Source organism: Halichoerus grypus, chromosome 13, assembly GCF_964656455.1.
Source record: "Halichoerus grypus chromosome 13, mHalGry1.hap1.1, whole genome shotgun sequence".
NCBI lineage: Eukaryota > Metazoa > Chordata > Mammalia > Carnivora > Phocidae > Halichoerus > Halichoerus grypus.
The window spans coordinates 7,628,777-7,652,531 of NC_135724.1; the positions used below are offsets into that span (position 1 = coordinate 7,628,777).

Genomic DNA, 23,755 nt, shown 5'->3' on the forward strand with positions numbered 1-23,755 from the left:
CAAAGAGCTCTTCCTGGTCCGCCCTTTCCAATTACCTTCAGCTCAAAAGCATCTAGCAATATGTCAGAGTGGCATATCTTGGGGTGGCATATACTGACCACCTCCAAAAGTTAAAAACCAACTGTATTGGCAACAATTTTAGGATAGCTGTCTTAGAATTTACTATTCAGCTATATTCTTGAGAATGAAACTAGGCACAGGTTACAGAATACCTTAAATGTGCAGAAAGTCGGATTTATCTCAGAGAAAATACTGCAAGGGGCAGACACCGGAACCGTAAAAAAAAAAAAAAAATAGTGTTCTATCTCCTAGCAAGCAACCCAAGGCAAATACTTAGAATGTCAGTAGTAATACATAAGGCCTCTAGTCAATGGTTAGTAGAGCATTTACACTAATAATAATTTACATAGAAGTAATTTTGCTCTTTTCAATTAACAGCAGACTTATTTGAAAAGGAGATGTGTGCGCAGGCAAGGGAAAATATTGGTCATGCAAACATCTTGTTGCGTAACAATAACGAACATACCTTTGGTATTGGTATGTGTAAAATTTCCTATCCTGAGTCACATCTCAGCAGCGGCCGGTCAAAGGACTTGAGATCAAAAGACACTCTCTTTGAAGGAAGTGTAAAAATGTTTTCAGCGAACGGTTTCCCGCCAGGATCCATTTTCATGTCCCTTTGGTTCCTTTGAGTTTTGGTAGAGGTTGGGAACAATGGGTGCTAAGTACCCTCACATTAGGCGCTAATCTATGCCAGACTTGCAAAAGGAGTGGCTCCAAACCTGTTTTGCCTGAATTAACCAACCTACCCAGCTTCAGGGTACAAAAGAAAAGAGGCAGTGTGACCTGTACTTCAATGAGGGAAAAAAGGAGTTGTTTCCTCCCCATTTACAGCCAAATGATGACAAGCTTCAAGAAAACCAGAGAGCCTGATCTATGGTCTTAGTAGGGGTTGCTGAGGGCCTGATGTCAGGTTCACACATGAATACGCTGAAGAATATAGACATGCTAGAGCTGTCAGACCCAGCAGCAAAACAGAACAAAAGACCCACGGCACCCCTGGAGTGTGGTGGCCAAGGGTATGGGGGCCGCCTGTGGGTTCTGTGGGCCTGTAGACAGAGCTGGAACCAGATAACTTACAAAGGACCCTGCCCTAGAGGTGTTAAAGAAAAAAAGTATTCTGATGCTTGTTAAGACAGTAAGGGAGACTTTCTTGTGATCCATGTCAAGACTATTGTAACAGCGGAGAGAAACTGGCTTCCCTCTGAACACAGTAGAGACAGCTGAGGATTTACAGCCCACAAGCAAAGTGAAGGGAGCCAGGGGATGGAAAATTACTAAGTGGAGTCAGGCAGGGTGGGGAGAGTCTTGCTAAATCATCACCATCTTGTGAGGAGATCCAAGCTGCCCACCAAGAAGCCCACGTGGGCAAGAACTGAGGCCTCCTGCCGACAGCAAGCACCACATGAGTGAGCCATCTTGGAAACCCTAGCCCCACATCACCCTTCAAAGGACCTGCAGCCCAGCCCATGTCTTGCCTTCAAAATCAGAAGAGACCCCACACCAGACCCACCCAACCAAACTATTTCTGAGTTCCTGGCCCAAAGAAACTGAAATAATATGATGTGTTTATTGTTTTAAATCACTAAGTTTTGGGGTGATTTGTTATGTAGTAGTAGAGAACTAATATACCCCATTTTACAAATAAGGAAAATAAGGCACAGAGAGGTTAAATAACTTGCTGGTGTCATGCAGCTGTAAGTGACAAAATCAGGATTTGAACTCACATCATCTGGGTTAGCATGCCTCCTTAACCATGACACACTATGCCTCTACCACTTAAAGAAAGTGACCTGTGATGCTCAGCATGGGGATGAATGGGACCTCTAGGTGGCCAACAGGTACGTGAGTGTGCCCATGTATTTTTGTCCACGTTTTTAGTCTTTTATTTTATTTTTCAGAATTTTGAATAGACTTTATTTTTAGAGCAGTTTTAGGTTCACAGCAACATTAAGCAGAGAATACTGATCATTATTTTTTAACCACCAAACCTCTGCATGTATTTGAACTTAATCAGAAGCCGATAATAATCGAATATTTTATAATAGAGATTCGTCAGTGCTCTTTTCACTAAAAATTTTTTTGTGAAGGAAACATTTTCTTTTACCCTGATTTACCTCTCTTCTTCATTCATTTTAACCTGGCTTGTTATGATTTAATTTGTAATAGACTGGAGGTTTGATTTAAATAACCTAATGAAGTACTAACGTTTTAAGAAAATAACATTTGGGGCACCTGGGTGGCTCAGTTGTTAAGCGTCTGCCTTCGGCTCAGGTCATGATCCTAAGGGTCCTGGGATCAAGCCCTGCATCGGGCTCCCTGCTCGGCGGGAAGTCTGCTTCTCCCTCTCCCCCTCCCCCTGCTTGTGTTACCTCTCTCCCTGTCTCTCTCTCTGTCAAATAGATAAATAAAATCTTAAAAAAAAAAAAAAGAAAATAACATTCAACATCCACTTATGAGTGTTTAAAATATATAAACTGCTTAATCTCTTAACCTTATGTCCTCATAATAAGAAGCTGCATGCCCTGAGCATGTTCTTGGTCTCATCCGTCTTCCCCGTTCTCTCTTTACTGTTGACACCAGGATGATCACCTTGCCATGTCCATGGTAACCATATTTTGCCAAGAAGAAGCTATGTAATATTTACATGATAAAGGGAGTGCGGGGAGCAAACTAGTTTTCAATGTTATCTCATTCCTAAACTTCTGATCAAGAGGAGCTGGGAAGGTAGAGTTAACTTTTAACTATCTATTAATAAGTATCACAAGATAAATGCTAAGTCAGCCAACTGTGCACATCTTTCCCCTCTCCCTTCATTACCTCTAGGTTGTCATCTTGAAAAAGTATGACTTCAAATGAGACCCAGAAATAGAAGAGGCTGTGCACCAGCTTAGGAAAAGCACTTGGCAAAAGACAAGTCTTCATTATATAAGGAAATAAATGAGCGCCTATCAAGAAACACCAATTTAAATATTACCTTTCCATCGGCACATAGTGTATACTTCATTCCAAGAGCAAACCAACATCTATTAAAAATAAGTAATTTTGACTGAGAGCTTTTGAAACGGTTTTCTAACAGATCCTTCCTCTACAATGTTGCTGAGTGCGCGTAAACTCAGGAAAGATCTGGCAACTCCAGGACTTAACTTGGAAAGAGAAAGCAACCGAAGACCTAGGGAGCTATTAAGGAAACATCAGTGTGATTCAGATTTCCTTCTGTCATTGATTGTTTTCAGGTTCAGCTGTGTTTGAAAACAGTTCTACAGGGACGGTGGACTCAACAATAGCAGTCCAAGCACTTAGCTCTCCTTGCCACAGGACTCAGTGGGTTCCCGACAGGTTCCCCACTGTAAACAGAGTATCTCTCGGCTGAGTCTCTGCTAAATATTGAGTGGCAGCGAGATAAACATTTTATTCCCAACAGATGGCTGGGGGGTACGTAAGTCTTTATTTCTAGGTGGTACAGAGAAGTAGGCTTAACTTTTGGATAGGGTGAGGACAGGCCAGCCACACACACACACAAAAGTTGAGGAAGCAGAAAAGGATAGATCTAAATAGAAGGTTCTTCCTACATAGGGCCACGGGTTGTCCCAGGGCGTTCCTGAGGAAATGGCCAAAATGCCCCTTAACAATTGACTTTCACTCTGTCAAACCTCCCTGGTTGCAGGTTCCTTGGGAGTCCCTCAGTGAAGCTGCAACATCCTTGGGTAGGAGCAGCGGGCCCCTGTGCAGGAGAGATGCTGCATCCACTTCTCTGCAGTGCATGTGAGGCTTGCTGGCCTGATGCTGGGGTGGACAGATTTGGGGACGGAAGAGGGGATCCAGCAGTTGGTGAGATGTACATACACCAAATGGAGTGGGGGGCACCTGTCGGGGTCTGCACTTGGTCCCCAAGTGTCCTGGTGCCTTAGGGAGCATGACATTAAACGGCAAATAAAACACACCATAATAGGTAGAAAGACCCTGAGGGACATCTACCTTTTGAGTAATTTAGCATTTCCCCGAAATGTGTCACCCTTAGTAATATTTACACGATTCTATTATTGGCTCGTAACGTCTTCGGTAGGGTCTGCAAAAGTCGTTTAAAAACATCTACTGCTTGTGAAGAGGCTCATTTTGGTTTAGAATGATGGCCTGCCGCTGACTCTGTTTTCCCGGAAATCCATCTTCCAGCCTTCTGTGTTCTGTGCTGTGTGCTAAGAGGCTGCCCGCCATGAGCATCCACCCCGCTTCCTCGCCCGCTGGGGTCCTGGCAGGTCCAGCCCCGTTGGGAAAACGCCTGCGAGTGGAGACCCAGAGCAGAGAGAAGCCAGGATGCTTGTCCCTGGCTCCCTCCTCCCGGTGCTACAGTTTAGACAGAGACTGCCTTCCTTGGAGTGAGATTTCAGGAGATGCTTCTAGCCCCCTACCTCTCCCACCGGGGCTGTTCCCTCCTCTTGCCTCTCCGGGCAACTGTGGGTGGTAATGGCTCTGTGCAGCTGCTGCGTCCCGGCTGTCATCATCCCTTGTGCGTCCTTAGCTCTGCTCACCACTCTGTGTACCCTCTCTTCTTTAAGCTTTTTTTTTTTTTTTTTTTTTTTTTGGTTAAACCCTTTGGGTCTGCCTTCTGTTTCTGCCAGCACTCTGATGTAGCACCTCTTTTTTGCACAGCATGCAAATGGATGCAATTCAGGTTTGTAGCTTGGAGAAGTTTTGTTGGAGCATACATTTTAGAACCAGGCTGTCATTTCATTTTCTGGATAATCCCTAAGCATGCTCTGGTGGCCTGGCAGTATGCTCACGTGGCTGGGCTGGACAACAGTCCTCAGAATTCTGGTCCCTGTGTATTTCTAGTCGGGGAGGGGGAGTGGGGGGGAGCTACAAAGACATTTGAAAAAAGGAAGTGAAGTTGCAGTTATATTATTCTGATGCTCAGGAGATCAGTGGAGAGGCACAGGTGTTGGGACAGCTCACCCATTTTGTTTCATTTACCTGCCGGCTCCCCTTGTTGGTACGGGCCGTATTGCACACCCTCTTTTCCCTTCTCTGATGCCTGGGCCAGGTGTGTGTTTAGCTCAAAGGTGAAAAGCTCCAGCTTCCCCTGAAGGACATGGCATCAGCAGCGTACAGCGATAGGCGCTTACCAGGTTCCAGTCTGTCTTTGTGGGCTCCAGCTCACGCTCCTGAGTTCCAGCTTCCCTGACACTTTTTGCAGACTGAGGACCAAACAGCAGATAGAAAGACCTTACAGAGACCACCTAACCAGCTCCTGCGATTGTGCAAGGTCAATCCTTATAACATGCCCATATTTCTATAACAAAGAATATATGTAGTGGTTCTGCATCTCTAGTAAAATCCCCGCATATTTATACCACCATTCTTTTATCTGTCCTACTTAGCTTCCCTTTTGTCTCCCCTACATGTTAAAATACTTTCTTACTTTCTTCTTTATTAATGCCATTTCAACTATGATTTCAGAGCCTCATTACCTCCTAAAATATCTTAGAAATAACACTGTGGAATGGTATTCTCTTTGAGAACATAATTAACTAATTAATGTCAATCTGGATGCCTGCTTTGAGGCCATTAGCATCCTCACAGAGGCTAAGATTTGGAAATTCAAACAGAATTCAAATTAACTGTTTTTGTTATTTCTCAAGCTATTTTATGGTAGTTATTAGGTTTTGTGAAAATATTTAAAAAAGCATTAACTTATAAATTTTAAATGACCTGTGCATTTTGCTTATCCATATTAATGCCGTTCTTTCTTTCTCTTTCTTTCTCTTTAGTTTATGAATGTTTAAATTGGTCAGAAAATAGGTGTTATCTATTCTTCTATTAAACTACTTCTAGTAAGCAACCTGCTGTTATCCAGTGTTTTATCAGTGAAAGATAAAGACTTTTTATTGGGCCAGTGACAACTCTTCCTCATGGGCTCATTTCTGATTGTGACATTCATTGCAAACACAGACAAGTTTCCATTTCTCCTTATAGAATCTTTTCTACATATTTGAAACTCATTATTATGTCACACATGTCCTTTATGTGTGTGTGTGAAACAAAGGGTCCTAATTAGTATCCTTTTTTTTTTTTTTTTTAATGTTTTAGAAGTGGCTACATTCCTATTTTCTTTCTTATTTTGGAATTTATTCTTCAAAGTTCCAACTCTAGTGCATAGAGTATATTCATTGTTTGATATCCATCTCAGATAGAAAATGTGATATGACATTGGGTAATAACATTCAGAACAAATTATATCAGAATTTTCTTTTCTGTGAATGCCTTTGCTTTTATGGACCATATGATATTGTGGATTGTACCTGAATATTTTTATATTAGAAAATAAAAAAAGTTTATTTTTGAACATTTATATGTTCAAAAATATGATAAATGTGACCAATATATCTAAGAATCACAAGACATTTCATTTATGTCAAAAAGGAATGAAAGAAAAAAAAAATTGAATCTTAATATATCAGTTTGTGAAACGAACTGTGTATAACACAATAAATATTTGGAAACCAGTTACACTTCAGCTTTTTATATTCCCTAACCTAAAAATATTATTTAATGTAACCATTAAAATGTGACTTTCTTTACTATGCGAACTCCCTCTTAAGAGATAAATAAGAACATTCATATTAATAAGATATGCATTATCTTATTTAATTAAATGTCATCCACAATGGAACTCATCAATCTGAAGAGGATAATGGACTTGGGTAATGTTAGACCATTATAGAAATTAAGCCAAGACTTTCTTCTAATTTTAAAAATCATTTTCTAAATCATATACAAAAATTGGCACAATGCTCATTTTAGTTCAAAGATGTTTATTTTAAAAGTAATTGGCACAGAACCAGGACAATGTTCTATCCCACTAATTTCATAGCCCTGGGGAACTCACTACAAACAGATGAAAAGTATGGTCAGTAATTTCCTGAGCCAGAGCTAAATTTGTAATTAATAGAATTTGTTTAGATGGGATGAGAGAAAGGGAGAGAAACAAATAAATTCGTAAGAAAGCCATCTGAACTTAACATCGAACCTTCCATAGTAAGATGTATTTTGTATAATTTACTATTAACGAGTTGATTTCATTTGTATAGTACGTATTCTGTAATTCCCTAAAATATGGGTTAGCATAATAAGCACTAACACTAATAATCATAGTGATTACCAAGATTTTTAAAAATCACTGAAAAAAGCAGACAATAATTTCTGTTTTCAATGTGGAAAGAAAGGAAGGAATCATTTGTCTTATGAATTTTATTCCTTGCCTAATATGACAATTATTGGATATTTCAAGGAAAAAAATCAGTATTTCAATAGAAGATGAAAACTACCAAGTAATATTTAGATCCGTAATTCCTAGTGAAATTCAAATTAATTAAAGGCAAAGTATTAATTATCTTTTCAGGAAAACAAAGTAATTAAATTATCCTTTAAAAAATAGGATTATTTTTCTATTCCATCTGAAATGGACTTCAATATTTTCTTTTTTTTTTTAAGTTTTGTTTATTTATTTTAGAGAGAGAGTGGGGGGCGGTTATGGGGGCAGAGGGAGAGGGAGAGAGAGTCTTAAGCAGTCTCTGTGCCCAGCCCAAAGCCTGTCACAGGGCTCGATCTCACGACCCTGAGATCACAGCCTGAGCCAAAATCAAGAGTCGGATGCTTAACCAACTGAGCCACACAGGGGCACCAGTATTTTCTATTTTTTAACACTGAAATGAGCCTTTCACATACTGTGATAATATTAAACATATTAGTTTTCTTGGATTAGATGCCTAGCGTTGGAGTCCAACTTTAATATAAAGTTAAAGTTATTTATATATTCACTTTCAATTCCCGATAACTTAAGCATGCATATTAGCTCTTTAACTATCTTAACATCTTAAAATAAACAGAACACACATTTAAGTGCATCAGTTCGAGTATGTTTATATTTCTCTACAATTTCAACCTTAAACCTCAGTCTGTTGGTTTTCAACAGTGCTAACTCACAAGAGAAATTTTGGGTGTTGCACTAAGTGATTTTCCTACTTGAATTCAAAGACAATGATGGTGTTGTTCTAGGTCCAGGAAAATTTATTGCCAGAAACACATCTTTAGTGTTCTAAGTCTATACAAAAATAGTCACTGGACTTCTTCTCACTCGTGTTTAATTTTATGAAGTAACATTATGTCAATTTTACTGCATGAATTTTCACTCCAGAATACAACAGCAATGCTAAACTTTTAACACACATCAATTTATTTTCAGGATTGTCTGCCACAAAATTACTGATTGGTCCCTTTGGTTGGACCCTGTTAACTGACTGATTCCTTCTCTCTCTGGATAGATTTATAGACCTATCAAACATTGCATAAAGCTGTTAATGTGGTAATGTTATTTAATGAGCCCACACAGCCGGTGTTACAAGCTCATGATGTTAAAATTTTAAAAGCAGGTTTCACGAATAGGACTGACTTCAACATTTTTTTTTCCTTTAGAATATTGCAAACCCTTGAAAATAATGACATGTTAAAAATATATAAAAATTAAACTTATTACAATGCATCAAAAATATGCACTGTATTATGCACTAAACGTACACTAAATATGAAAGTCTTTCTTTTAAAATTAATCACACTTTTTGCCATGTATCATATTTTCATGCTTCTACAAAATTAATTCATGGTCAGAAAGCACGAAAGAAACTTTAAGAATTTTAAATAAGCAAGTATTATAACTTCATATTTTATCTGAATTTCAAGATAATTCTCCCTAAATGTATTCCATATTTACTTTTTAAAAACATCTTCTTTTGTTACTTTGATGAATGAGTTGCTTGATATTCAGTAGTTTATGAAGCCCTTGGAAAGGAAACCAGCATCATGAGGCTTTGGCATGGTTTCACTAATGACAAGTGATATCACACTAACCTTATTTCTTTCTTAAAAACTGTGACTAAAGGGGTCATTAAGGGCCACCCTGCAGACCCAGAGTATTTGGACTTCAGCAAAGCATTTGACAAGGTCCTCATGTGATATCTTTGAAGATTCAATGGAGAAATGTTAGCTCGAGGCAAGGACAGTTTGATAGATTGAACTCTGGATGAATGATTATAATCAAGAAATGTCACATGATTGTAATCTAGGGCAAGCTTTGTCCTCAGCCCTTTGCTGATCAAATTTGTTAATGACTTGGATAAAAATATAGAACCCCTTAGATTTATAGCTAGTATATAAAACTGAATAGAAAATTTGGACAATTGGGTTGAATTTACTAAAATGGCATTGAACACAGTAAGTTCTTGATCCTAGTTTAAAAAAAAAATCAGACAAGTGTGGTTGGAGGAAATTTAGCTCAGCAATTTTAGTGAAAATATGAGCCAACAGTGAGATGTGACCTTAGCAAAGCTATGCCGACCTTCAGCTGCATCACTATCACCATAACGTCCAGAGTGAAGAAGGCAATTGTCTCAATCTACTCAGTAAGACCCCACTTGGAAAATTATATTTACTGGATGCAAATTGGAGCTTATTCAAAAGATAGTGACCAGCATGGGAAAGGAATTTCAAAGCATGTGATATGAGAAATAAAGAAATGGGGATTTGTAACTGGGAGACAGGAAGACTGAGAAAACCTAAAATCATGGTTTTAAAACATTGGAAGGATAGAGAGGAAATGGATTAGACTCATGTGTAGTGGAAAGAGGTAACACAGATCACCCTCTGTATAGAAGTGGAAGAGCTAGTTGCATAGATTGTGAGCTTATAAATGTAGAAGGACTGATGGAATTTGAAAATCACTGCTTTGCAACTGTCATTGAAATCACTGACTCAGGCAGGAATGACCATTGGATGCTGTAACCAGGAAGAGAAGGATTGGTGAGAATCAGGATATTCATATGGTGTCCAAGCATGGACCCACAGGCTGCCTTCTGTTGTAATGCTTGTTTTGAAGCCACAGTTTAGCTCCAATGTGATTGATGTATTAGGGAACAGTTTGAGCGTAACTCAAATTGGGCATAACACTTGCTTATGCATGATTTCGTTGACCCATCCTCCTGAAACCCACAGGCAAACTGTAGTCTTTTGGGGGAGAAAATGCCATATTTGTATAGTATTTATGTATTTCTGAACCATTTAGCACGTGTAAAACTGATTTGCTGCCATTTTCACTTTTTTTTTTTTTTTTTTTTTTTGGTGTGTCACTGATGCAGTTTTTGCGATTTGTTCCTCTGACCCCGGTTCCCCATAAACCCTGTGGTATTTTATTTTGTGATTTTGCATAGCTGATGATTTTTAGGAGAACATTTCCTAAGTTATAAATGACTCATTGTACTTCCTAATCACAAAGTTTAAAAGGACCCACCGTGGAATGATCTGGCTGTCTCTGCCTCACATGAAGGAAATGTGAAATGCCTTAGAATGATCTAAGGTTATGTACTTCTTCGTGGGATGCGATACGAAGTATAACCATCACCTATAAAATAGACAGAAATATGTAAATGGAATCTCACCAAGCCTTTCCACTTAAATAAAATGGAATCTATGTTTACACATTCACATTCAAGATCAGCACATCATTTTCAAGTAGCACAAATATTACATTTTATTTGAAAACACAAACTAAAATAAAGCCAGCTATAAAAAACACTGGCAGAAAATTGGGGAAACTTGAAAATAGACTGGGTATTAAGTTTTTATTTTATTTTATTTTATTTATTTTTTTATTATTATGTTATGTTAATCACCATACATTACATCATTAATTTGTTTTTTTTTTAAAGATTTTATTTATTTGACAGAGAGAGAGAGACAGCGAGAGAGGGAACACAGGCAGGGGGAGTGGGAGAGGGAGAAGCAGGCCTCCTGCAGAGCAGGGAGCCCGATGCGGGGCTCAATCCCAGGACCCTGGGACCATGACCCGAGCCGAAGGCAGACGCTCAACAACTGAGCCACCCAGGCGCCCCTACATCATTAGTTTTTGATGTAGTGTTCCATGATTCATTGTTTGCGTATAACACCCAGTGTTCCATGCAGAATGTGCCCTCTTTAATACCCAACACCAGGCTAACCCATTACCCCACCCCCTCCCCTCTAGAACCCTCAGTTTGTTTTTCAGAGTCCATAGTCTCTCATGGTTCGTCTCCCTCTCCGATTCCCCCCTTCATTCTTCCCCTCCTGCTATCTTCTTCTTTTTGTTTTTTTTTTTAACATATAATGTATTATTTGTTTCAGAGGTACAGGTCTGTGATTCAACAGTCTTACACAATTCACAGCGCTCACCATAGCACATACTCTCCCCAATGTCTATCACCCAGCCACTCCATCTCTCCCACCGCCACCACTCCAGCAACACTCAGTTTGTTTCCTGAGATTAAGAATTCCTCATATCAGTGAGGTCATATGATGCATGTCTTTCTCTGATTGACTTATTTCGCTCAGCATAACACCCTCCAGTTCCACCCACGTCATTGCAAATGGCAAGATTTCATTCCTTTTGATGGCTGCATAATATTCCATTGTGTGTGTGTGTGTGTGTGTGTGTGTGTGTGTGTGTGTGTGTGTATATACACCACATCTTCTTTATCCATTCATCTGTCGATGGACATCTTCCACAGTTTGGCTATTGTGGACATTGCTGCTATAAACATCAGGGTCCATGTACCCCTTCGGATCCCTACATTTGTATCTTTTTTTTTTTTTTTAAAGATTTTATTTATTTATTTGACAGAGAGAGAGAGTGAGTGCAGGAACACAAGCAGGGGGAGTGGGAGAGGGAGAGGGAGAAGCAGGCTTCCTGCCGAGCAGGGAGCCCGATACGGGGCTCGATCCCAGGATCCTGGGATCATGACCTGAGCTGAAGGCAGACGCTTAACGACTGAGCCACCCAGGCGCCCCCCTACATTTGTATCTTTGGGATAAATACCCAGTAGTGCAATTGCTAGGTCGTACGGTAGTTCTATTTTCAACTTTTTGAGGAACCTCCATACTGTTTTCCAGAGTGGCTGCACCAGCTTGCATTCCCACCAACAGTGTAGGAGGGTTCAGACTGGGTATTAAGTTATTGCTCATTTTCCTAGTATGATAATGGTTTATCATGATTGTACAGGAGCATATCCTTTTTTGGAGATGCATGCTGAAATGGAACTAAAATGTCATAATGGGTGCAGTGTGGTTGTTCATCATACTGTTCTTTCAAATCTATGTTTTAAAATGTTAACAGTAGTTGAAAAATTAATAAAATAACATGGGAAGCGAATGAGAGCATTCGAAAGGGACTGTTATTGAACTCGGGATAACAGGTTAAATACAGTTTTTATGGTCTACTCCCATTTGAAAGTTCCATGTAAATTTTGTATGTTAGATACATCCAATTTTGTTTACCAAGGAAAAAACAAAGACTAATTACTTCAAGTCGATATTAAAGTGCCTGTTATTAAAAAATATAGCCCCCTTCATCGAATAATGAGCTTCAGGAAATTGTATTGGAAGGCAATGGAGTGAAGAAATGATTTACGTGGGCGCCTGGGTGGCTCAGTCGTTAAGCGTCTGCCTTCGGCTCAGGTCATGATCCTGGGGTCCTGGGATCGAGTCCCACATCGGGCTCCCTGCTCGGCGGGAAGCCTGCTTCTCCCTCTCCCACTCCCCCTGCTTGTGTTCCCTCTCTCGCTCTGTCTCTCTGTCAAATAAATAAATAAAATCTTTAAAAAAAAAAAAAAAAAAAAAAAAAAAAAAGAAATGATTTATGTATGTGCAACGGGCAATGATAAAACAACGTGTAAAGGTGAGACCTATATTCTGGGGAATACAGTGTTAGTGTGAAAAAATGAGCAAACGGTTTTGGAAATGATTTTTTTAAGCAAAACAAATACAAAATCTATGCGTAAAAAATGCAAAATCTGAGCTCTCGGAGAAGAATTGGGAAGCGTCTGTGCCTGCTCTTGGTCTTCTTGGGCAACAGCGAATCAGTCCTGCCTCCACAGCTAGGCTCCTGGTTGCCTCCCCTTCCAATGAGATTATGTTAGAGAAACTACGGTCAGAGAAGTTGATCTTAAGTAAAAACAATTTCAGTAAGACAATTTTAATAAGACAGATTCTTCTTGCACTGGCAAAAAAAGACAATGTCATTAGGGGAACATATCAGTTATGTGGCATGTATTACATAAATCTGATTTTACTCTCACTTGAGTTTTAGAACCAAGTGCAATAAACGATAATCATAGCCCAGTCACCCATGATTTCATTACAGTTCGTCACCACTCAGAGAGTTTTGCATTTTCTATATTTTGGCTTGCCTTCAAATTGTTAAATCTTTTTTCTCTGTTGATGGGAAGAAAGTGGATATTATTTACATAAACCCATGACCTTTATTTTATTTTTTAAAAAATGATTTTATTTATTTATTTGAGAGAGAGAGAGAAAGAGAGAGAGAGAAAGCAAGTGAACATAAGTCGGAGGAGGGGCAGAGGAAGAGAGAGAGAAAGAGAATCTCAAGCAGACTACACATTGTGCTCGGATCCCGATGCAGGGCTCTATCCCACAACCCTGAGATCATGACCTGAGCCGAAACCAGAAGGCTTAACCGACTTAACCGACTGAGCCATCCAGGCACCCCGTAAACCCATGAAGTTTAAATGTAAGATTATCTCCCCAACTTGGAAATTGATGACCATTATGTCAAAATTAGGAGACAGATTGTTACATTCTAATTTTTACTCAGAACAAAACTTTCACATAATTCACTTGACTCCCATAGAGCTACAGGCCAGAGCCAAATGAACAGAGAAGAGTGAAAACCCAGGAATGAGGGCCTGCTCTAGGTTCTCAATAGTGTTGGTGGTGAATTAGAAGGGAGGTGTGGGAAGTGTATCTGGGCTCAAAAGGACAGGCCCCAGCTAAGGGCTGCCCTGTGCGGGCCACATCTGAGGCCAGGATGTCAGAGTGAAGGGGGAGGTGATTAGAAGACAACATCAAAAAGCCACAGAACAGGTGCATTTCACAAATGGATGCATGGAAACATCTTGAGATGATTCTTACGCACGTTGTTTATAGTCAAGATATATCTGTAATTTTTTTAAGTACCAAATGACTTCCCCCCTGCTCCCTAAAATCTATACCTCCTGAAACTCGGACATCTCAGTTCTAAGTGATGGCTGTCCATATTTTAGAGTTTCTTCGTTTTATGCTTGAAGCCGTCCTTAGGCCATAGACGGCATCGGTGCTTTGTCTCGAGGGGCCCACTGTGGGACAAGTACAGGAGAAAATAAAGAGGTTTATTCCATCCCCCCCCCCCCACCCCTGCCACCTCTTCTCCCCATTGGTTATTGCTAAATTGATAGGCATACACACTCTACACTCTCTCTCCCAATTTCTGACGCAAAAGCGGAAACTACTCTGCCTCTGCCTTTTTGGGGCTTTTCTTTTTCCTCAAGGGAGACTTTGAAATTTATTTAACTAGATCCCAGCTGGACAAAATTGCTGGTTAGGTAGAGAAGGAAGCATGTAATGTGATTACGCGTGCCCCACTACTTCCTCGAAATAGTCCTGTGTACCAGATTTCCTTAAGGAGACGTCTTGCTGTATAATCCATAGAGCATCTTATAATTATACAGCCATTTGTTCCTTTTCCTGTTTCCAACTCCACTGATTAACTTATCTAACAGTGCCATTAAAACCCATATATCATTTTTCACCATTAATCAGTTATTCATGAGTTTTATTCATCTCTGAAGTATGTTCATCAGGACAAGTAGCCTCAATTTGCATTTTAATTGACCAGTGTACAGTGGTATTTGATAATACAAATGGTGATCTCTGTTTAAGTAGAAGCTTATGGTTAGCAAGATTGAAATGATCTTTATTTTACAGTTCTCTGATGTGATTTTCATAAATGCACTGAAGTAAAAAGTAGCCGTTGCTTGGATGTTAACTGATTTTACCAGCAGGCTTGCAACCAGGTTGCCAGATAAAAGATAGGAGGCACCATTACATTTGAATTTCAGGAAAACATGAAATAATAATTAAATACGCAAGAACATACACAATATTACAGACACATTTATACTAAAAATATTCATTTGTTTATCTGAAATTCAAATTTAATCGTGTGCTCTATGTTCTTGTTTGCTAAATCTGGCAACCCTGAATATATGCATATACACAACTACATACAAAGTGAGAACAACTACACAATTCTCTACTTTTTTTTTTTTTTGTAAAGATTTTATTTATTTATTTGACAGAGAGAGACACAGCGAGAGAGGGAACACAAGCAGGGGGAGTGGGAGAGAGAAGCAGGCTTCCCGCGGAGCAGGGAGCCCGATGCTGGGCTCTATCCCAGGACCCTGGGATCATGACCTGAGCTGAAGGCAGACGCTTAACGACTGAGCCACCCAGGCGTCCCCACAATTCTCTATTGTTACAAAGCTTTCCTTCATTACCATGAGTATGGTTTTAAATATGTTTTTGATAACTGTGAAAGTGATTATTCAAATTAGTTGAGTTTTGCCAAATTTCTTCATCTATAAAATATAAATAGCCTTGTCTGTATATAATCTTGAGTAACTGTAATAGTAGTCCTAGAGAACTATTGATTTTTACCCTTGTTGTTGAGACCATCGGTTATGTCTTTCCGACTTTTCATTGTGTAAAACCATGGTGTATTTAACGGCCAGTACCAAGACTGTGCCTGAGATGCTTTGGCTGTGTTAGAAATCCGTGGTCTGGAACCCCTCGGCGTCTTTACTGAATAAACCTCTAGTCTCTGCCACAGATTAAGTGAGGAAACAAATGTTGAAAAAAAAAAAAAAAAAGAGCTGCAGAACAGTGATATGCATAATAAGATTAGAGTTATCTAAAAACGGGTGTGCATACATTCTATTTCCACATACCTCCTACATGCTTCTATAGGCACACATGATATCTGGAAAGATTTACACTGGACTGTTGACAGTGCTTATCTCTAGGAAATGGTTTGTGGGGAAAAGGAAAGAAACGGGGGCTTATTTTTGATTCTTACAATTCCATACTTTTCTTGGCTTTATAACGATTTTCAAAAACAGCTCTCAAGGCGCTCTACATGTCCAGCTAGCCTTGGAACCACTCGCCATTATCTGATTTCTGTGTTCCACTCTCATCAGAATACTGGACCATTGGCTATGATACTAATTATAGCAAAGGCTGCATGGCCTGATGAAAAGAATTCTGTAGCAGTCTTCCTGTGTGACGTTATGGTAAGGCGGGTGCTGCAAAAAGGAAATGGTAAACTAGGAATTCATGTGCGTGTTTTTATTTTCATTGAATGCATTTTTGGAATAAAAATGTCTGAGTACTTGTTTTATAAAGTGCCATGGACATCTGATGGGTACTGACCATCATGTCAGCAATCCACCTGTGGTCCTAAGCAACGCAGATGATGCCTTACAGTTTTAAGTTGAGTAACTGATTCTGTTTTAAATGTTTTCCCATACTGAAAAGATAGATATGGAAAACCATTGATATAAATTGGGTTTTTTTGGTATCTATATTTCCCTATGTATATCATTATATTTGTAAAAACAAAAACCCTAATTACCTGACCACCTTTTTTTTAAGATTTTATTTATTTGCGAGAGAGAGAATGAGAGACAGAGAGCATGAGAAGGAGGAGGGTCAGAGGGAGAAGCAGACTCCCTGCTGAGCAGGGAGCCCGATGCGGGACTCGATCCCGGGACTCCAGGATCATGACCTGAGCCGAAGGCAGTCGCTTAACCAACTGAGCCACCCAGGCGCCCATTACCTGACCACCTTAACAAAATGACTATTTTTAAAAAAATATTTTTTTATGTTAGAGTTTTAAATCCATTCTCCATGTAAATAAAATTCCTTAAGTTTTTGTCTGAATTTTATGATTCCGAAACCTAGCCAGCCAATGATTTCACTTTTCTACAAACTGATTTTTTTTCTTTTTTCTTTTTTTTTTTTTTTTAAAGATTTTATTTATTTATTTGACAGAGAGAGGCACAGCGAGAGAGGGAACACAAGCAGGGGGAGTGGGAGAGGGAGAAGCAGGCTTCCCGCCGAGCAGGGAGCCCGATGTGGGGCTCGATCCCAGGACCCTGAGATCATGACCTGAGCCGAAGGCAGACGCTTAACGACTGAGCCACCCAGGCGCCCCTGATTTTTTTCTATAGATAAACTGCAATACATTTGAAAAGTATTTTTCCATTAAATAAAAAAAATAAAGTATTATGTTTCTGAGTGTCTGCAGTTACTGTTTCTACCCACTAAAAAAACATTCCATTGCTACTCAAAAAATGTCACACTTTTTTCCCAAAACATTGTCAGAAATTCCTGTGATAGTCTTTTTTTTTTTGTTGTTAATTCTTTGCTAGGGTAAAAGGGAGTGAATATTATGCTGTAGACTTTGCTTTATGCACCACTGTAACTACATTTTGAGAAAAATAATTTTGAGTAAACAAAGAAATAAAGCACCAAGTATTTTATTTGTAACCACAGTTAAATCAAGGTTAGATTTTTTGTTTCTGAATATGGGAAAGGTAAATAGGGCAGCCCCTCTTACAATTCTGAGCCAGAGTGCATTAAGTTTTCCTGTGTGCCCAAGTTAACAAACAATGTCATTTGTTGATATTCACTGTTAATTACTGGTCTTTACACAAATCTAGCAATAGTATTATTTGGAATTCCATATTCCTTCAAGCCCAACCAATGTTTTGCCTTGCATTGCAATGCTCTACAAATTTGTGTAAAGAAATACATCATTGTTAAAACAGAAAAAAAAAAAAAAAAAGGCTTTTAAAAAAGAATTACTTCAAAATTCTCAATAAGACTATTTTTTGTTTGTTTCTGGCTCTAATCTGAACATCAGTGAGTAACGCACGAATTTGTGAGTTTTCCATTGTTTGTGAATGAAGCGTACTCTAATGCTTTTGTTTTTATAAGCCTGTAACTTCACATGGACTGTGGGCTCTACCACACCCTAGCTAGTTTTTTCTAACAAAGGCACACCTTTGGAAAGTATGCAGTGTGCACTGTCACCCTTCCCTTGTAATAAAATCTTACCACTGAGTAGTGATGCTTCTGTTGTTGACATAATTAATAAAGCTGTAATGAATAAAAAAATAATTTCTTGCTTATTCTAATGAAAGAGCAGTTGTTGAAAATGGCTCTAGATGTTCGAATAGGAATGGTACTATGCCTTCATTCATTTATTGAACACACCCTTCAAAGAGATTTTTAACCCAGATTCCATTTTATTTCCTAATAAGTTGGAGTTCTTTAAGATGGCCAAGTGGACTGGTTTACAAACTGAATCTACAGAGTTTTACTTTCTCTTTTCAGACTTTGCTAACTGCCCTATCCAATTGTTCCTTTAACCCAGAGAGAGAAAGCAAGATGGATGCTGTGCCCTTGGGGAGACGACCCCAGGATTCAGGTGGTTCCCGAGCCAGCCCTACACCCTATAGCCTCTGCTTTGGGCAGGAAGCAGGGCCCTCCTTCCCCGCTACCATTTTATTATTATATTAAATCCTCCCAACACCCCCCCCCACACACACACACACATACAGCAGAAGAAAGATAAAGATATCCCTAAAATATATTTCTCCGTATTTGAGATATATCCATGGAATTCTACTGACTCCTGATGAATCTGCTGGGAGTTTCACCGGGATTTGCTTATTAACTAAACGGCCACCTCTTGTCATGAAGTCACGCTTTTTGATCATTGCAGATGTGTTTTACCTTTTTCTTTCAAACTATTTCTTCCACTCACTTTTTATGGACAATGGGAATGGAAGATTCTGCGATTTGGTTTCCTCTGCCTACATTTCCTTTCCATTGCCACCTGACTTAAATGGGATTGTGGTTGAAAGGCATTAAGTGGTTTTGCCCATTACTTGCTGCTAGTGTGCTTTGGAGCTAGTATTTGACTCAGGGTTTTTTTTTAAAGGTTGTATTTATTTATTTGACAGCGAGAGACATAGTGAGAGAGGGAACACAAGCAGGGGAAATGGGAGAGGGAGAAGCAGGCTTCCCGCTGAGCAGAGAGCCCGACGCAGGGCTCCATCCCAGGACCCTGGGATCATGACCTGAGCTGAAGGCAGACGCTTAACGAGTGAGCCACCCAGGTGCCCTGAGAATAAGTCTTAAAATGTACATGGGAATTTGTTGTCAGAGCACTCCAGGTACCCAAGGTGTCTATAAAGACCTGAAGAGTTTGGAGGCAAGGGGCAGGCAGACTGGAGAAGGAAAAATCTATTCTACTTCTCCATATCTTTTTGGTGAAGGCTCTTGTTATATGTCTGTCTACACTGGATTGAGGGGGAAAAAAATCACACCCATTAAAATTAGTTTGATGTCCTGTTAGAACTAAGACCAGGACAGGGTAATGATTTATTAAGTTAAGCTCTGAGCATTCTGGTATTCAACTCCAAAAAACAATCAGTTAAGTAATCAATTGTTGGGGTGCCTGGGTGGCAAAGGCCATTAAGTTCCAAACTCTTGGTTTTGGCTCAGGTTGTCATTTCGTGGTCGTGATCTCAGGGCCATGGGATCGAGCCCCGCATCAGGCTCCATGCTCCGTGAAGAGTCTGCTTGAGATTCTCTCTTTCCCCCTGCCCCTCCTCCCTACCCCCTGAAATCTCTCTCTCTCTCAAATAAATAAATAAGTTTTTTTTTTTTTAAAGATTTTATTTATTTATTTGAGAGAGAGAGAATGAGAGACAGAGAGCATGAGAGGGAGGAGGGTCAGAGGGAGAAGCAGACTCCCTGCCGAGCAGGGAGCCCGATGCGGGACTCGATCCCGGGACTCCAGGATCATGACCTGAGCCGAAGGCAGTTGCTTAACCAACTGAGCCACCCAGGCGCCCAATAAATAAGTTTTTTAAAAAAATTAACTAATGGATTGTTAGTTATATAAAGTGTCAGTGGTGATAGTGTTGTCTGATAGTAACAGAACACTCAGCTCAAAAGTTCAGGGGAAAGTTCCATAGCAAGCAGTCTGGAGGGAGGGTGTTCCCCCAGGTCATTAAGTCAGAGGCTTAAGACATCGTGGAGGGAAATGATTTCATCTTTCTGCTCTGTCTTCCTCACAGCTTTGGGCCACCTCCTGCCATTCCCCATGGTCACAAGGTGGCTGCAGCAGCTACAAACATCATGTGCTCGCACGAAAGTATCCAGAGGCTGGATGAGCAGTGAAGAGCACATTCCTTCTGGCATCCTACTTTAGAATGAGTCCCCCATAGATCTCTCCTTTCCTGTCACTGGCTGGTGTTTGACCAGCCCCTGGTGGAGTGACCAGTGGAGGTTCAGCCTCCATCCCCACCCCAACCCAGGACTGAGGAGGGCTTATCTCCCGATGACTGAATGCAACCCAGGAAGGGTAGCAGGGACACAGATGGGGAAAGGCACCTCCCACAGCATTTGTCACCATGGTTTATGCAATTCTTCCATTTGGTAAAAAGAAAAATATCTTTTTTTTTTTTTTTTTTTAACAGAGACTAGTCAGCATTGATATTCATTAATTTTTTTTTTTTTTAAAGATTTTATTTATTTATTTGAGAGAGAGAGAATGAGAGAGAGAGCACATGAGAGGGGGGAGGGTCAGAGGGAGGAGCAGACCCCCCGCTGAGCAGGGAGCCTGATGCGGGACTCGATCCCGGGACTCCAGGATCATGACCTGAGCCGAAGGCAGTCGCTTAACCAACTGAGCCACCCAGGCGCCCGATATTCATTAAAATTTAGATGGGATACTTCTCAGCTAGGCACTTTGGCAGGTAAGTCCCAGAGCGGAAAAAAATAAGGACAGGCCATTAAAATCCACAGTGATTAAAGTCTTATTAGACAGCATCCATACACCTGAAGCTCGACATAATGAACTTATTTATTTTTACCACGTGTTACCGAATTTAGCTCGCTTCAGGAAAAAGGTGAACACTTTCCAAGTGAAAGATGTCTTTTTCTGCAGTAAAATAAACACCCTCGCACAATAAGATCCCCTGCCCAAACTGAGACATACTTCCAAGTGGAAAATGTAGTTCCATGGAACGAGTACTGTTACTGAAACTTTGAGAAGATCATTGTCCTTCTTCAAATACTCAATAGCCATTGAATTCAATATTGTTTTGAGAGCCAACTCTTCAATTAAAAATAATACTCGTTCACGGCCTTATTACCCTGTGTGAAGAAATGTGAATAAGCCGTGAAAAGCTGATCTGCAAACAGCCACAGAATTATAGTGGCTGAGACAGGGAAATCCAGGGGTTTCGGCTCTTTCACGTAAGTGACAACGAGTCCAGGGGAGAGGAGATCACAGAGGAACCTGAGCCATAGCCTACACATATTTATGCAGCCTTATGTATTTTTTTCTTCACTGTTTTCTCTGACTTTTTTAAACCCAAAAGCATAATAATTGTGGAGAAAGTAATAAATTAATCACATCGTTAAAAACAATGCCATTTCTCATAAGCCTATTTTTGTAGGATTTTTGTGAAATTTTAAAACTTCCGAGGTAGTTACTATTTGCCTGAATTTGGCAAATGGAGAGTGAACTGATCTGAAGGTGATCTTCAGTTCAGACAGATACATGGTATCTTCCTTTTCTTCTCTGTAATCAATTCTCAAAATTGGAAAGTAGTGTATTGCACAAGCCAATTACCAACAAAACAATCTTGACTTATTCTCTAAAGGCTAGTCTATTTTAAACACATTATTTTCCTCTCTGGAAGACATATTGGTAAATAATAATGCAGTGTATTTACTTATTTATCTTTTCTCATGCATCAGCACTTTTGATTTCCATAATACTGAAAAGTAAGGAATATTCATATCTTTTCCACTCTACAGATGGGTATGGAGGTCCAGAGATGTCAAGTGTCTCAGCCCAAAGAAGGCAGAGCTAGATCTTGAATTCAGATCTCTTGGACTTCAGGAATCTGTTCTTTTTGAATAACTAGATGTGCTTTTGACCAGAAGGAATGTTGACAGAGATAGCAAAAGTGAGTACCTGGGTTTCTTTCCTAAATCTGTAAATGACTGCCAGGGAAGAGAACTTTTGGAACTCTCCTAGCTACTTTGATAGGTAGATTCTGACCCTTTCTTTCTCTGGTAAAGGCATAAAAACTGCCTTAGAGTCTTGAAAAATATCATGGTGGTGGGGGAGGGGCTTATCCTTAGATTACTTAATGTCAAGGAAGCTCTAGCTCCTAGTGTTACCAGATACTGGCAGATTTTGATTCCTTTTCCATCGTGGCAATTGATTTTCATCTCAGACCTAGTATTTACTTTAATTAGAAGAATAATGATAAGCATGCTACCTGATGGGATGGAATTAGAATGTTCTCCAAAGTGAAGAGATTGAGTCATCTCAATATTATGTTATTTATGAGGGAGAGAAGTGCTAAATAAGTGAAAATACTAAAGTGAACACACTTGTTTTCTTTTTTTGATATGCTGTGGAAAGATGAGCAGTATCCGTGGACCAATGTGTTGGAACCACCCAAAGGGTGAGGAGTGTGTCATCTGGTTTCTGGTCCACTAACTCTACAACCTTAAGGAGATGCTTCTGGCTGGATTTCAGGTATTCCTTGTAAACCAGAGAAAGCATTGGATTAGATAAGTTAGAAAGATCTTTTAATTCTACAATTTTAGGCTCTTAAATCGTCTTGGGTGTCTACAGCAGTCTGTACCGAGTCTTGTTATGCTTTTTACTACCTTCCCTACAGCCCCCAGCAGTTGTTCAGCATTTTCCAGCCCACCCCTGATTAGAAGAGATATGCTGATCTAATTGAGTGTTCGCATCTTAGAGTTCCATCAGAAAAAAATGAGCAAATGACCAGAAGAGATGGAGAGCAACAGTGCAGTAGAGACGGTGCTTCTCTCTCTAGGCTTGGTCGCCATGCTAAACTGAGAGTGAATCCCAAATATCTTCCCTTGTCCTTGTGACAAACTTTCATTCATTCACCTATTTGTTCCTTTATTTATCCATTCAATACATTCTACTATGCGTCCGGTACAGTGGTTGACATTGGAGATGCATCAAAAGCTTATCTAGTTTCTAGACCTTCTGGATGCGTGAATGAACTCGTGAGCTAATAATAACCAGCACCTCAAAATATCAGCTGAAACCTTAGCAGAGGTTAAGTTGACAACTAAAGAGGGAATCGGGCATAGGAGGGTTAGCTCTGGAATTTAAGCAGCACAGAGGGAACATCTACGGAAAGCTCTCCAGCGTGTGGCTGGATTGCATACCATCAGGGCATTTCAGGTACAGGGGCTCCTGCGGCTGGAGATGCCAGATATAAAGCCATGAGTTATTTTGGTCTTAGGTTCTCAGCACTAGGCTCAACATCAGGCTTTGAACCAAGAGATTCTCCAGCTCCTGGAGTTTCCAGATTTTTACGGTTTTAACTTTGTGTAATCGCCCCTTGAAACTGTGGGAAAATAATTGTTTTAAGAAAATCCAGCTCTTAGGTGCTCCTGTGGGAAGAATGACACTGTCGTTTACTGGTTGTGTGACCCTAGACAAATGTCATTAGCTTTTTAACTCATTTTCCTCATGTGTGAACAACCTCCTCATAAAATCGTGGAGATTAATTAGAGATTAAATTGTGGACCTGGCACATAGAGTCACTTCAAGTCACAGTTATTAGTAAAAACAAGCATTTTCAAAATGGAGAGTCCTTCTGTGAATTTAATAATCCTTCCATAAGCATCTTGAAATCCT

General features: G+C 39.9%; 1 long non-coding RNA gene across 8 annotated transcripts in view; it reads right to left on the minus strand.

Annotated features, from left to right (window-relative positions):
• The window catches only part of LOC118540289 (uncharacterized), a 55,896-nt gene that overhangs the window by 8,595 nt on the left and 23,546 nt on the right, over window positions 1–23,755 (minus strand). For 3 of the 8 annotated variants that reach the window (XR_013443257.1, XR_013443258.1, XR_013443259.1), the window contains one exon: window positions 6,856–10,510. This is a non-coding gene — a long non-coding RNA (uncharacterized LOC118540289). Of the gene's footprint in view, window positions 1–3,854; window positions 5,256–6,855; window positions 10,511–12,871; window positions 13,084–23,755 lie in introns of those variants that run through there. The other 5 variants (XR_013443263.1, XR_013443261.1, XR_013443260.1 and 2 more) reach the window with 5 other exon arrangements.